Source organism: Coturnix japonica, chromosome 4 (assembly GCF_001577835.2).
Source record: "Coturnix japonica isolate 7356 chromosome 4, Coturnix japonica 2.1, whole genome shotgun sequence".
Lineage (NCBI taxonomy): Eukaryota > Metazoa > Chordata > Aves > Galliformes > Phasianidae > Coturnix > Coturnix japonica.
In genome coordinates, this window is record NC_029519.1 from 34,972,680 (window position 1) to 34,986,560 (window position 13,881).

Consider the following 13,881-nt stretch of genomic DNA (forward strand, 5'->3'; position numbering starts at 1 on the left):
CTGCAGATGTATTTTTATATCGAGTTTATATTCTCAAATGCCATGTTACTTGTGGTTGATTTCTGCTTATGAAATCACTTTTGGAAATATTAACTTTATAGATAGTAAGGGACAAATTGCATCGCGGCAGGAAACTTTAATCCTTATATCATAAAATGAATTATGCTTGTTCTGATGGGAAACTACCTCTCAGTGGTGTATCTCCTGCTGTTACAGAGGGTGAGCAGCAGGACAGTCATAGCAGAACCTGCTGTTGTGAGATAAAGGGTTCATGGATAACTACCCTTCACCACCACGGGGTGTCACCGTAGATAGCACAGTAATCTCCCAAACTCCCGTTAACAAACAACTCAAAAACAAAACCGAAACAGCCCTGAATGAAGCAACTCTTACACAGCTCTTGGTGGCTTTGTAAGTCACAAGTCTTAAAAACCTAATTTTGTAGTGAGGCCTAACTTTTCCCATCAAATCATATCTGCTTTCTTGCTAGAGACCACTGTGTTCTGTCATGAAGTTGGTCACGTAATTGCCTCAGAAGAAAGATGCACAGTATTCGTTTTCCAAAGCATTTTGTTCAGCGATTGCAGGCAATGCTTGGAATTGAGCTCAGTAGGTCACCGCTGCTGCAGCAAAGCTGGGAGGACTCACTGGGACCTGTCTGCTGTGAGGCTGAGATGCTGCTGTCTGCAGAACATGGTGAGCTTCATATAGACTCAGCCAGTGAAATTCAGCAGCATGTGGTGTGAGAAGACCAACCTAGATTATATAAATAGTTCTTCTGGACTCAATTTGTATATAGAAGTGGGCCATCCCATTCTGAGTTGCCTCCTTCCCTCTAAAGGAGGCTGAAATTGTTGGTTTTCTCTTGTGCACAAAGCAGTGATGTTAGCTGAGTGCTCTGAGAGGACCTGATGTGAGGGTGGACCTGTGTATGAAGGATACTCCCATTGCATTTCATGGTCATTAGGGATGTACAGGATCTACTTAATTAACCATAACACCTTTAAGGAGAGCAGTGGAAACAACCAGCACCACTCTGTGCAAGAACATAAGTAAGACTAAACACTGACAGCTACCTTACAGAGAAATTTCTTTCTGTAGGATCCCTTGTAACAGACACGGGCATTTCCTCTTTCTCTCCCTTTCAGTTTCCGGTGCTAAAGCGATGATGTTTTGCCTTCCCTTTTATCCCATTCAGCTGAAAGCAGCTTCCTGCAGTCCGCACCCCTTCTGCATGGCACCATGCAACAAGGCTGGCTAAAAGGAGATAGCACCTTGCTCTGTCAGCAGTCGGCTTGGGGTCCTGCTGGGGTTCATGGTGTGCAGACAACAGCATGGGCTTCATTGCTCAGCATGCCAGCACAGGGCTTTGAACTGCCTTTGACATCATGAAAACACATTGGTGAGCAGGCCAGCAGGAGGGAGGTGGCACATAGGAATGAGCACGTTCTGCAAACTCCTGTGGAGGGGAGAAACTGCAGCAGAGCTCGGGCCAGTCCAAGTCTTTTGAGCTGGACGTTGACCTTAGGAATGTAATCAGAGAGCTGATTATAAATAGTTGGTGCAGTTGTTGATGAGATTAAAATGTGCTGCGGCAGGCAGGCGGTTGGAGGCAGGGGTTACTCCCGTGTGTGCCCAGGATGCTGTGTGCTCATTTGTCTGTGGCTGCGTGTTGAGCCTGAAAAAGGGAAGTGGCTGAAAAATGCTCCGAAAATGTTCCCAGGGAGGGGGAAGGAGGAAGTCGTGTGGCTTACAAAAGAGGGGTGTGGGATGGGGGGAAGGGGCTGGGGAGCAGAGAATTAATGAGGAGGGAGGGTGGTCACTGCGAGTGTTCAGAAAGCAAAACCATCAGACCAGGGGAATGCCCTGATAGATAACAGTGCTAAAAACCTCCAGGTAAACCACTGGTGCTGATCTGTGTTCAGCTGGTGGTGCGTGATGGAGATGGGGGGAAAGGGAGGGCAAACGAGCAGGGAGGGAAGCGCAGGAGCTGGGCAATGGAAGTCAGAAATAGTATTTTATCTACGTGAAGATTTTGCTACTAAGAGGAATCAGCGGGGAGACCGTCTGGCTTTTAGTGTGATGGGAGAACTGTGTCTGGAGCAGGCAGTGGTCCATCTGTCATTGGGGCAGGGGATGGAGCTGAGTTTGTGTTTGGATGAGGAAATCCTGGAGGTGAGGTGTGCCCAGAGAAGGAGAAATTAGAAAGCAGATAGATGGAGAATGTGGGAGAAACTGATCGTCTAATCCCAGCACCCCCAGCATAAGGGTGTGAGCAGCCACAGATCGGTGCCACCACGCTGTAACATAGTGAGAATCAGGCTGGGGAACAGTGCATAACCTGGAGGGAACATTTTACCTCCCCAAGTTCTTAGCAGAGGGAGAAATCAAATGCTCTTTCCTGACACGAGGCACAGCGATAGAAGTATTAAAAATAATGCTTCTATGAACACTGAAACTTCTGTAGTCGAACTTCCTGTGGCTTCATGCTTCCTGTTTATGTTCCTTTTGTGCCACGCATGGTGAGGGGTGAGCCCTGAGCACAGCCTGCCTGAGGCTCTGCCTGCTCCTGCCCACAGGGCTGGAAATGGGCATGGAGCTGCTGAGGGCAGAGATGGGGCCTCCCTGCTTTGGGAACACAGGCTGGTAACAGTCCCAGTGAACCATCCACTTTGGGTATCCAGCACTGAGCTTACATGTACAAAGTGCGGAGAGCCACGCGTTTAGTTCACTCCTTGGCTTTCCTCTGGACTTCAACTGCGTCTTCATCACCGTCACTTGAGAGATAGCGTGGCTGTGGTGGAGCTCACCACTTCCCTCCTTAATAAGCTGGACGACCATTTGTTTGGCTGCCATGTAAAGCACTGGCTGCAGGCCCGTGCCAACACAGCTAAGGGAGCCTTCCATTTACAGGCCACTTTTGGAGCATTAAGGACATGCTTTTGGAGCAGCTTGGAGAGGTGCTGATGTGACACTGAAAGCAATGGAGCTAAACATGGCACGGCTTTGAGCAGCCCTGGATTCCTGAGGGTGCCGGGTGCTGGCAGATCTGCTGGGCCACCAGGCTGCGCCCACAGAGCAATGCAGGCAGGGAGAGATGGGGCAGAGCATCACAGACACACCAAATACCTGAATGGAGAGAGGGAAGCCCACAGGAACCTCACCCACAGAGCTAACGGCTTTGTGTCAATGTTATTTGACAGAATTCCACAAAGTATTTACAGCTATTTTATGTGCTCTAAAGGTTTTCTTGCCAAGGAATGACAGATTACTCCTGCTTTGAAGCTGATTGAGAACTATTACCATTACCAGCTTATCAGGCTGTTACATATTAGCCCAAGGTACAAGACTACAATGCTTTCCAAGAAAGAAAACTCCTGACCCGACAGCCAAACTCACTCCAAAAGTGAAGTGATGGTGCAGGAGCAAAGAAAAGCAAGGAAATTACATTTCTCCAGCTCCTTTCTGCAGGGAGTAGGTGACTCAGCACTCCCTTATACCTACCTCCATGGGAGAGGAGGAGCTCTGCCTCCACCTGGCAGCCGCCTGCCTTTGCTGCAGCTCTCTGTCTGCTCAACCTTCCCTTGGGGCAGCTGCTGCTGCTTAGCAGCTCAATAGCGTGCATACCTGAGGAGTGCTCCTTTGGTTAAAAGGAGGATTTGCTGCCCTGCATGGAATGCTTTAAAGCAAGGTGCAAATATGCAAATAATTACCACAAGAATCTGAGCTTTAGTTATTTATTTGGGAATCCTCCCCCTGACTTAATGGGCTAGCAGTGTTTAGCTGGTCTCCTGGGCCCAGCTGTGACCTCCAGAGCCAAGGAAGTGAGCCCACCTGCTGTGCTGCCTCATAGCCCTGGATGAGCTTCTGGTTGTTGCTGTTTACTTCTTGCAGGTACAGAAAACACAAAGGCAAACCTGAGAGCGGTGAGGAAACCCAATGCCGGCAGCTGGGAAGGGGAGGGGGCTGAATTCCCTGAGCCCAGGCTGGCGCTGAGGCTGTCTGAGCAATATCCCCATGTTGTTTTGAGTCTGGATGTTCAGCCTATTTAAAACTCCCCTGCTTTGCAAAGTTTGTTTAATCTGTCGGTCCCTCTTTGATCTGTACGTGGCAAGTCAGCAGGTAAAGTGCATCGTGAGCCTTCTGCACATCACTGATTAAATAAGGCATTCAAAATAAAGCTGCTACTCATATTTGCTATTAATAGCCAATACTTTTTCTTTTCCCTCCCTCCATCCCCTGCCTTGACCTCTTTCTGTTGCAGATACAGAGCACCCCGCTGGGGGCTGACACACGAGGATTCAGCACCTCCCTCTGCTTTGCTGCAATGCTTCCCCATGAGCCCACCCTGGCAGGACCCCAGCGTGCAGCCAGTTCTGGGAACAGAGGGCTGCAAGTCGGTGCTGCCGCTGCTGGTTATCTGCCCAGCCCTGGCATCCCGCCTCGACAGCCTCAACTGGGCTGTGCTGGCTGAGCAAACCTGAGAGCGGGGCAACGGTCAGAGCGACAGAAATGACTGGTTGGGGGAGAAATGCAGTGAGATGGGCTCCAGGAGAGATGAGTCACTGCCGAGCTGCACTCCAGAAACAGCTCACAGAGCCAGATGCTGCTGTTCAGAAGATGAACTTACTGGGCTCTGCAGGCTGGCAGCAGAGGTGTGGTAGATGAACTTGGCTTCAGCTATTTCAGCACAAGCAGAAGGTGGATCCATTTGTGCTTGAGAAGAACGGAAAGCCGAGTGTGCAGAAGCTGTCCTGAAGCTCTGGAGGTCAGCCTGGGCAGCTCCAACACAGGCAGCACTCCTTATACAGCACTTACTCATCTGTTAATCATTAAACACTGATTAGAAAAGGCAAAACAGCCAAAACCTCAAAGGTGGTTCTGACTTTGTGGCCTTCCAGTACTTGAAGAGAGCTTACAAGCAGGAGGGGGAGTGCCTTTGTACATGGTCTGATAGTGATAGGGCAAGTGCAAAGCTTCAAACTACAAGAGGGAAGACTGAGCCTAAATGTGAGGAGGAAACTGTTTCCTTAGAGAGCAGTGAGGTGCTGGCACTGCTGCCCAGAGCTGTGGGTGCCCCATCCCTGGCGGTGTCCAAGGTTGGAAGGGCCCTGGGCAGCCTGAGCTGGAGGGGGGCACCCAGCCCACAGCAGAGGTTGGGGATGCTTTAAGGTCCCTTCCAACCCAAGCCATCCTGTGATTCTATGACTGTGTGTCTTGGAAATGGCTCTGTATCTTGCAGTGACCATTTTTGCTTAAGGTAGCAGAGTCAAAAATTAAACATTTATATTTCACTCCCTTACAGTTGGCTTCTTTGTTTTCAGGATCACATTCGGCCATCGCCCAGTCTGTGCTGCAGGGTGAGACAGGGACTGTGCCAGAGAGGAAAGGCTCAGCTGTCTGTACCTAGCCCCACAGATGTGTGGGCACAGAGCACAGCCTTGCTTGCCATCAGGAGGAAGCCTTAGCCAGAAATGCTTTAAGAAAACTTCAAATTCTTCTGTGCTGCTGAGGTAGGGGCTGTGGGGTGACAGCCTGTGCTGCTGCTCTGCTGCCCACAGCAGGTGTGCAGGAGCTATGGGGGCAATGATAAGAGGTGGGGCATTGATTAGTCCATGCTGACCCATCTGACCAGGTGACACCCTGGGAAGGTGCCACAGCTGGTTTGCTCCCCATGCCCCTCTGCCCTCCGGTTCAACACCCCTAGCATGGAGAGGGGCTCCCAAAGGAGCCTGGGCCCCTGCACTGGGTGTCTCTGCCTGAGCAGGACTGAGGCAGAGGGGCTACCTGCCCACTCAGCCGTGTTGTTATCCTGTCTCTTTCTGATTGAATCCCCTAGTGGCTCGGTAAAGCAGCAGCTTAATGAATGAGGGCACCCACCTTTACGTAACGTGTGAGAGGCTTTGTGTTGCGAAAGAAAAGCTTCATTCTCACATCAGTCTTTTTTCTTTGTTGGCTCATTTTTGCTGGCACGTTTTGCAAAGTGCACTCAGTGCTGGCCGCAGAGGACTGTGTTTACAGTGTCGCTTAAAAATATCTTGCTCAGAGCACTTTCTTCAGCTAATTCAGACATTCCTGTTGTGAAGTCACCCCGAAACATCCTTTCACAACACTAAAATAGCAACAGGATTTTTTTTTTGTGTTTTTTTTCCATCCTGGAATGGTTTTATGTCATTATTACCAACAACAACAGAGCAGCTCTCCTACCATCCACATTCTCAGCAATCAGATTGGCGCAGCTGAAATAACACGAGAGCTGAGGAGCACTCTGTAATGAAGACACCCTCTTCATGCTCTCATGGGCAGAGCTCCTGGCCAGAAGCACCTTGCTGAGAGCAGAGGTGTCACACGGATGAGTTTACATTGAAATGCCTTAAGAAAGCACTCTACGTGCTGCAGATAGTGTTGGGGTGCTGCTGGTGTGCAGTGCTGAGCAGTTCCCTGAATATTATTAAACTGCAAAAATAAGCTGGATGGTTTCTTTACCCTCTGCAACTTCATGGATTCCCATTTTGAAGGATATATTCTTTTCTTCTTGTAGAAATCAAGGCCAGGCCAGCACAGTTAATCTTCTGCGTGCAGCAAGCAGGGTGCTAATGGAATCAACTGAGTCCCTGTGGAAGATGATGAATAGCGCAAACTGCAAACTTTGGCAATTCTGGAGAGAAAATGCTCTGAATATCAGACGCTCTGTGGTTAAATGCTCTGATTTGAACGTTGCCAGGTCTTACTGAAACAGCAGTTAGGAAAGCCAGAACTCTTCCTTTGGGTGGAGTGAAGTCATCGTTGGAAGCTCTGTATCAAAAAGCATTCCCATTACCTTCCAGCATTGTGAAAGTACCACAGCAGATTTAACTTCTAGTACATCCCGGGAACATCTCATTGCAGAAGACATGGAGAGGAATGTCTTTGTTAATGCCTTTGCATGAGCCCTGTGGAGATCAGAGGAAGGCAGCGGGAAGAAGTGGAAAGAGAGAGCTGGAAATTCTGCTGGTTGTTGTTCCTCCAGGAAGGCAACTGTGTCATTCACAGGCTGCCCACTTGGTGAATAAAGTGTCCTCTGAATGTGAGATTAAATTATTAGTGAGACTGTAAGCATTCTTCCCACGGCATCTGCTGAGGCATCAACTACGGACTTTCATAGCTCACTCATCCTGCAAACAAATTAAGAGCGTACACTGGAAATGCCAATAGCCACAGAGCACTGCAGAACCAGCCAGGCCAACCTTTCCCTCTGCAGGCTGAGCAGTGCTGGGCAGGCTGCAGGCATTCACGGCTGGGCCCTTTGTGCCACACAGCAAAGTGCTCGAAGCAAAACCCATTAAGAAAACACATCCCACTGAGATGGAGATGCAGAGGTCTATGGATACTGTTGCAGCCTCAAAGCAGCTTCCAGCCTCTAGAAATCACTTGCTTAGGGGGTAGTTTGATGCAGTCTTCACGCTTAACAGCACCTCGTGCTTTTTCCTTCTGCGAGCGTGCTCGGGTGCTTTTTGATGCCCTGTGACCTCTTGGAACTTTAAAGCAGGAAATACTACTGTTCAATTAACTGCTGTGCATAGAGCCTCCTCCTCCCGACTGCTTTTAACCCGACACCTGCTAGTTTCGTTTGATGCTCTCTAGTTCTTACGCTAGAAAAGCAAGCAACGCATCCCTACTTTTCTCTACTACAGTCTCTGCAGCCTAAAAGACCCCAGACTGTGCAGTCACTGGGGCACCAGGGGCACTCCATGTTCTCAGTTGTCTTTGCTGCTCTCCCCTGAGCCTTTGCTGCTGCTCTGGGAGGTTGATGGGCTCCTGGTTGTGCTCTGTTCTGCAGCTCCACACCAGCTTCGTGACAACTGAGGGGCACCCAGCTGACCTTCCCCAGCGTGATGATGACTGAGCTGGGTGGATTCTCACACTGGTCACAGCTGGTGTAGGGGCGGCCTCCATCCTGCTTGGGGTCAGCACTGCCGGCTCAGTGCGCCACCATTTCCTACAGAGACCTCAAGCCCGTAAAGATTCAGCCTGAGTTTCCAGTTACCTGGTTTGGCTTTGTGGATACAGCTCACCCACCTGAACACGTGTGCAAGAATGTAAAGGTAATGTATAGACGTGCACATATGCAGGACAGGTGTGGATGCCACACACTGCATTTAAGCAGGACCTTTTACAATGAGTTATTCCTTATCTCCCACCGTGCTCGAGGCCTTTCCCTCATCATCTCTGGGCAGAGATGACGCACCCGGTCTCCCTTCAGCCATTCGCACCTCCTCGGCACGCAGACACTGAAGGCGGTTGGCAGAACCTGCCGCAGACCGAGAACTTTGGCGAAGCGATGCCGGCTCCTAAGCGCCGTGCTTAGCGCTCCTAGTCCCGCCCTGCTGTCCCCACACGGTTGCGGCCCACGGCTCCGAACGCCCCGCGGCTCCCGGCCCCGTCGGGACGTCGTGGCTCCGCTCGGGCCCCGTGTCCGTGGCTGCCGGGCGTGCTGCGGGCGGGCCGGGGCCGAGCCGCTTGATGACGGGCTCCGCAGCCCTGCCCCCGCCGCTGCGCGGCCGCCCGGCCCGGCGGGAGGCGGGGGGATTTCCAAGCGCCGGCGGCTCGCCGCTTCCTCTCCTTGTTTTGCTTTCGATCTGGACCTTTCGCGGCCCGGGCGGAGGGAGTAACTTTTAGTTTTGCTCCCGCGATTATTCAGCGCCTGTTTTCATTTCCATTTCGCGTCCCCTGGCAACGGCGGTAACCTTGAGGAATTATATAAGTGCCGCGAAGACGCTCCGGAAAGGTAACGAGCGCCCGTAGCCGTGTGATTTATTTCGTGTCTCATTTGTTGTTCTGCTCGTGCTGTTTTTTTACACCGGTACCGCCGTGGCGGTGCGCGCGTCCTGCGGGCAGAGCCCGGCCCTGGAGCGGGGCGGCTCAGAGCGGCACGGGGCGGCTCGGAGGCCGCGGTGCTGCCGGTGCTTGGGCGCGTCTGGCCGTGGGGACAAAGGAGCGGGCACGGGAGCACCGAGCGCGGCCCCGGCGCCGGAGGAGGCCGCGGGCCCGGGCGGGGCGTTGGGCTGCGAGCGGGCCTCGCTCGGATCCCCCCGGCCGCGCGGCGCCCCTTGCCCCGCACTTGTTGCCGCGGCCGTTGGCGTGGGCGCGGCCCGGCCGGAGCGGGCCGAGGGGCTGCGGGAAGGGCCGCGGCGGGGAGCGCTGCTCGGCCCCTCCCGGCCGTTACACAAGCGGCGGCCGCGCCTCCCCCGCCCCCCACCCTCCGCCGCGGTGACGCCCAGCGGCGGGCGGTGCGACCCGCGCGGCGGCCTCCGCTCCGACCGACCGGCCGGCAGCTCCGAGCGTGTTAGCCTCACTGCCGCCTCACTGCCGCCTCGCTGCCGCCGGGCCCGGGCGGAGCGGACGGCCTCGGCCATGGTCGCCGAGGATGGTGGTTCGGGCCGAGAGGCCGCGGGGCCCAGGGCCGCTCCCCGGCGCTCGGATGGCCTGTAAATATCCGGCGGAGAAACGCGGCTGTGGGGAGCGGGCGCTCGTCATTTTAGTACGCGGTGGGAACGAGCTGCGGGCCGGTATCGGCGGCACCTAACGGAGATGGAGCTGGAACGGCGCTCCCCGTCCGATCCGGCAGCAGCAGCGGCCTTTTGTTTATACGGGGCGCTGTCACGTTGCTCCCGTTCGGCTCTCGTGCCCTGCCGGGAGGGAGGCGGCGAGAGAAGGGCCCAGAGCCGGACAGCTTCCCGAATAGAAGTCGGGAGCCGGAGTTCTGTTTGCACTGCAGCGCCGAGCTGTGTCTGGGCACACGGCCGGGATCCAGGCTCTGCAATGAACGACTGCCTCGCCCAGCAGGGCCGGATCCCAGCGGCGTTCAGCTCCTTATATCCCTCTGAGCACCAGACGCAGCAGGGAGTTTCAGGCTGAGCTGTTTATACGCTGAGCTCCCATTAATGTGATTCTATCGATTTCATTTTCAGCACCCAGAACGCTGCTCCTATACATCTGTCATTTATACTGTGCTCAGGTCTTCTGGACAGCGATCTGTTGCACACAGGAGCTCTTGTAAAGCAGAACCAGAGATGAGATACTTCATGTTTAAGATGCTAGTTACTAAATCTAATTAGATTTGCATGTAGTATCCTTTAGCAGTACCAAATAAAGAGAGTTGAAAGTAGCACCGAAATTTGAATTCACGCTGGTGCGGAAATGGTGACACAATTATAAAACTAGCACAAGTGGTCGGGGAGGCAGATGGTTTCTGTCTGAATCACAGCCTTTCCGTGCCACTGACCCCTTCTGAGGCTTCACTGTCCCATAGTGGTGGTGTCTGTCAGAGGCATTGCTCCATGTGCCCCCAGCATGCTGTGGCTTCTTCTTGCTGACAGAACACAGTGTGGTTAGCACGAGTGTGCAGTGAGTCCTTTGGCACGGCATTGCTTCACTGAGGCTCTATTCCATGCGTTTGGCTTGTTACAGGCACAGCCAGGTAACCTTGTGGGGTGGATCATGCTGCATAGAAAGGGGTAACTAGGAGGTTTGAGAAGTAAAATATTGCTGTTAGACAGGGGGTAAGGATCCAAATCTCCGCTGTGTGGAGGCCTGCAGATGTCTGTGGCGTCAGAAAAGCAGTCTTAATGAGACTTAATGAGAAGATGGGTGCTAAGATTCAAGAGGAACTGGAAATATATTCAGAATAGAAGGAGCCTGCATTAGGAAAACAGATTTATCTAGATAGATCCATGTGTGCCTAAAGCTGAAGTGTACACTTATGTATGTGTAATATGCATGTGTAAAAATAAAAGTTTTAAACCAAAACTGAGGAAAACTTATAGGTGAAGAATGGAGGCATATAGGTGAAGAATGTGAAGTTTGCTATGAGATAGCCTCTGTTTGGAGAGGGCCATCCTTGTGGCATTAACAATGCTGTTAATACATCTCCGGGATACAGTACTTGGAGTATCAGAAGCAGTGGAAGCTCAGATACTGTAGTGACAGAGCCTACAGGTGGCCTAAGGATGGGATAGCATCTATGTGCACGACGGGTGCTGGTTGTTAAAGGCCGCCTGTGACAGGAAATAGCACAGGACCTCGTGAATTGGTGCTCCTGGCCTAAATAGGAAGAGCGTAGATGAAGGCTGCGTGGTTCAAGGTGTTGACTGGCTGTCATATGTTAAAGTAGAGCAGAGAAGCGTTGTTTCAGGAGCAGTAAAACCAGGGGCGTCTGTGGGTAATTCTCCATAGTAGATCTTCATGAAAGAAGAAAACAGTTTCTAAGGGGGAGAGGCACTCAGAAGTGTAAAATACTTGCAGGTGGCATGTAATTCTTCAAAGGCAGCATAACAGAGGCTCAAAGCACTTGCATGGCATCTGCCAGCAATACCACAAGAGCTGAAGAAGCCAGAAAGCAAAGTGGAGTGGTTCAGCAGAGGTAAAAAGACATCTTTCAGCAAGTTAATGTTTTGTGCTCAGTGAGAAGGATGGAAAAGAATGTAATATCTGTGTTAAACATAATAAGGTAGGCCAAACAGAGTCATGGAGCGAGTTGCTAGAAGCATGAAAACAAACAGTAAATCCTCTTTGAAGTGCATCAAAAGCAGGAAGTCTGCTGATAAATGATCCATGTGCAGAAGGAGTGCTCGAGGAAGATAAAGTCGCAACACAAGACTGAAACAAGGTCTTTGAGTCGTGTGCATTAGGAAGAGCTTGGAGAGGTTCTTTTGTTGGAGGCTTTTTACTGTTTTAAGGAGTCAGCGTGTTTGGGGTTTGCCCTCCAATAGGTGTGACTGTCTAAAGGGGTATCAATAAACTGCTGGAAACAGAGGGTGAGATGGAGGAGGTGATGCTTAAAATGCGAAGTTGCTACTGCATTCCGTGGTGTGTGTCACTTGTTGCTTAGAGCTGGCCTTGGTGTTCCAGGAATAGAAGGTGACAAATCTCTTGTCAGTTGTTCAAGTTTTCTGTGGAGACGGAAAGCTCTAGGGCAGTTGGTTCTGTGTTTGTTTGTTTGCCAGAAGTTAGTGAATGGGATTAGTAAGCGGGAGGTATAAATGTGATATCTTGACGAAGAATAGGCCTGGCTTTTGTTGAGGAGACTTTGTGCGTCACCAGTCTTGTGGGGTTTGTAAAGGTGTTGTTGAGCTGTTGTTGAGATCTCCTTGATACCGCCCTTCCCTGAGTAGGGCTGGTCTCAGTGTGGGATCAGGTTGCTCTGAGCCCATGCCTGCTGGATGGAAAGGGGGTGCTGGTTGTCCCTGCTGGTCAGCGGGTGCAGGAGGGGCTGGGTGGTCGTAGAACAAGTTTGCTTGTTGGACTCACCTGTTGTTCCCTGTAGTAAAACCCCAAAGGCCAAGCTGCAAAGCCTGCAGAAGGATCTTGTTATATTGAAAGCCCAGCTGTAAGGCTGCAGATGAAATTCAGAACAGACAGATGAAATGTAATGCACATGGAAGGGAATGTAGTCTTAACTTTATATACAGGAGGGAAGCTTGAACTGACTGTTTTTACTGGGGAAAAGATCACAGGACGAAGGTAATCCTATGAAAAAAATAAGCTCTGTGCCCAGCAGTGGCTCAGGAAACAGAAGGCGGGTTAGGAATTATTAGGAAGGAGTAAAACATGGAAAAGTAAGCACCATCATGCCACCATAAACCCCTGTTGCTCCCCTCTCCTGAACAGCATTAACGGTTTCTGTTTCCCCATCTCAGAAAGGGTGCAGTGAAACCGGCAGAGCTGCAGAGAAAGGCATTGAGGACAATCAGGTGGATAGAACAGCTTTTGTGAAAGACTGGGGCGCCTCAGCTTGGCCAGGAGATGGTTGAGGAGGATATGGGAATGTTCCTTGAAATCACCAGTATAATAAGAAGAACGAACAGGCAGTGGGGAACAGGTAATTGTTCTGCTCAGAAAACAATTGAGAGGCACTCAGTACAGGAGGAGGTGTTTGTTGGGCAGCCCATAAATGCGGTGCTCCCTGCCCTGGCGTGCTGTGGGTGCCAGCAGTTTAAGCGGGTTCACAAGCGATTAGGCAGCCTGTGGGAGAGAAACTTGCCGTGCAGCTTAGCAGTCGGTACAGGTCAGTTTCAAACTTGGAGCACTGAATATCCACATACTACAGCAGGTACCGATCAAGAATTCTTTCTGAGAACTAACTGCAGGCAGAGGTTTCCTACATGAGGATAAGGACAAGTGATCCACTTGTAGGTTACCTTGAGAAGTGAGAGAGTGCACTGACCTTTGTGAATATAATCTTGTGCCACAGCTTTTTAGGTAATTTCAGGATAAAGAACATGTTTCCAAGATGCTCCTGTTCAGTCTATGCTGGTTACACCTGGACTTGTTAACCAGGCACAGGTTCAATGCATCATGCATGCATCTAAAGCTGCATGGGAGTGGTGTTCCAGCAAAATTCTTTGGGGGGTTTATAGGATTGGAACCTCCATTTGTGGACTTTCAGTGCTGAAAGTCTGGATCTGTTTGTAGATAAAGAAGGAGAACTAATCACATGTTACTTGTTTTGTGGGACTCTTACTTATCTCTGTGACTTGTTAAAGATTGACCTTTTAGAACTCAGTTCTTCAAAGGCCTGTGGTAATTGTTATATTGAGGATATAAGCCATAAGGCAGTGTTTACAGAAGTTTTATTATAGCTTGTGCTGCTATAAACTCTGCTTAGTGTCAGATGTTTTGTTTTTTGAGATCACAACTGCGAAAGGAAAACAAAAAAATCAGCAAAGCAAGAAGAATGAGGAAACCAGATTTATTACACTGCATGTTCCTCCTGTAAGAATGACTTTATGGGGGAAAAAAGTATTCCGTGTAGTTAAAGAACTTCCTTCTCTTCTTCAGATACATTGAATCATTACTTGTGACCCTTATGAGGGCTCTTCCTTGCACTGACAGTGTGTGAGC

The 13,881-nt window shown here is 50.9% G+C and overlaps 1 protein-coding gene and 1 long non-coding RNA gene across 5 annotated transcripts in view; one reads left to right on the forward strand and one right to left on the reverse strand.

The window, feature by feature from the left end:
• Positions 1–323: 323 nt before the first annotated feature.
• On the reverse strand, positions 324–8,350 carry LOC116653390. Its single transcript, XR_004307097.1, has 2 exons — positions 5,881–8,350; positions 324–4,822 (listed from the first exon to the last, which is right to left on the reverse strand). It is a non-coding gene; the product is annotated as an uncharacterized LOC116653390 (long non-coding RNA).
• A 172-nt stretch (positions 8,351–8,522) lies between these two features.
• Positions 8,523–13,881, forward strand: part of IRF2 (interferon regulatory factor 2) — a 38,493-nt gene continuing 33,134 nt past the window's right edge. Inside the window, exon 1 of one of the 4 annotated variants that reach the window (XM_015861404.2) lies at positions 8,523–8,767. The gene's annotated coding sequence lies outside the window, so the exon portion shown is untranslated. Of the gene's footprint in view, positions 8,768–9,362; positions 9,468–10,513; positions 12,860–13,881 lie in introns of those variants that run through there. The other 3 variants (XM_015861403.2, XM_032444499.1, XM_032444498.1) reach the window with 3 other exon arrangements.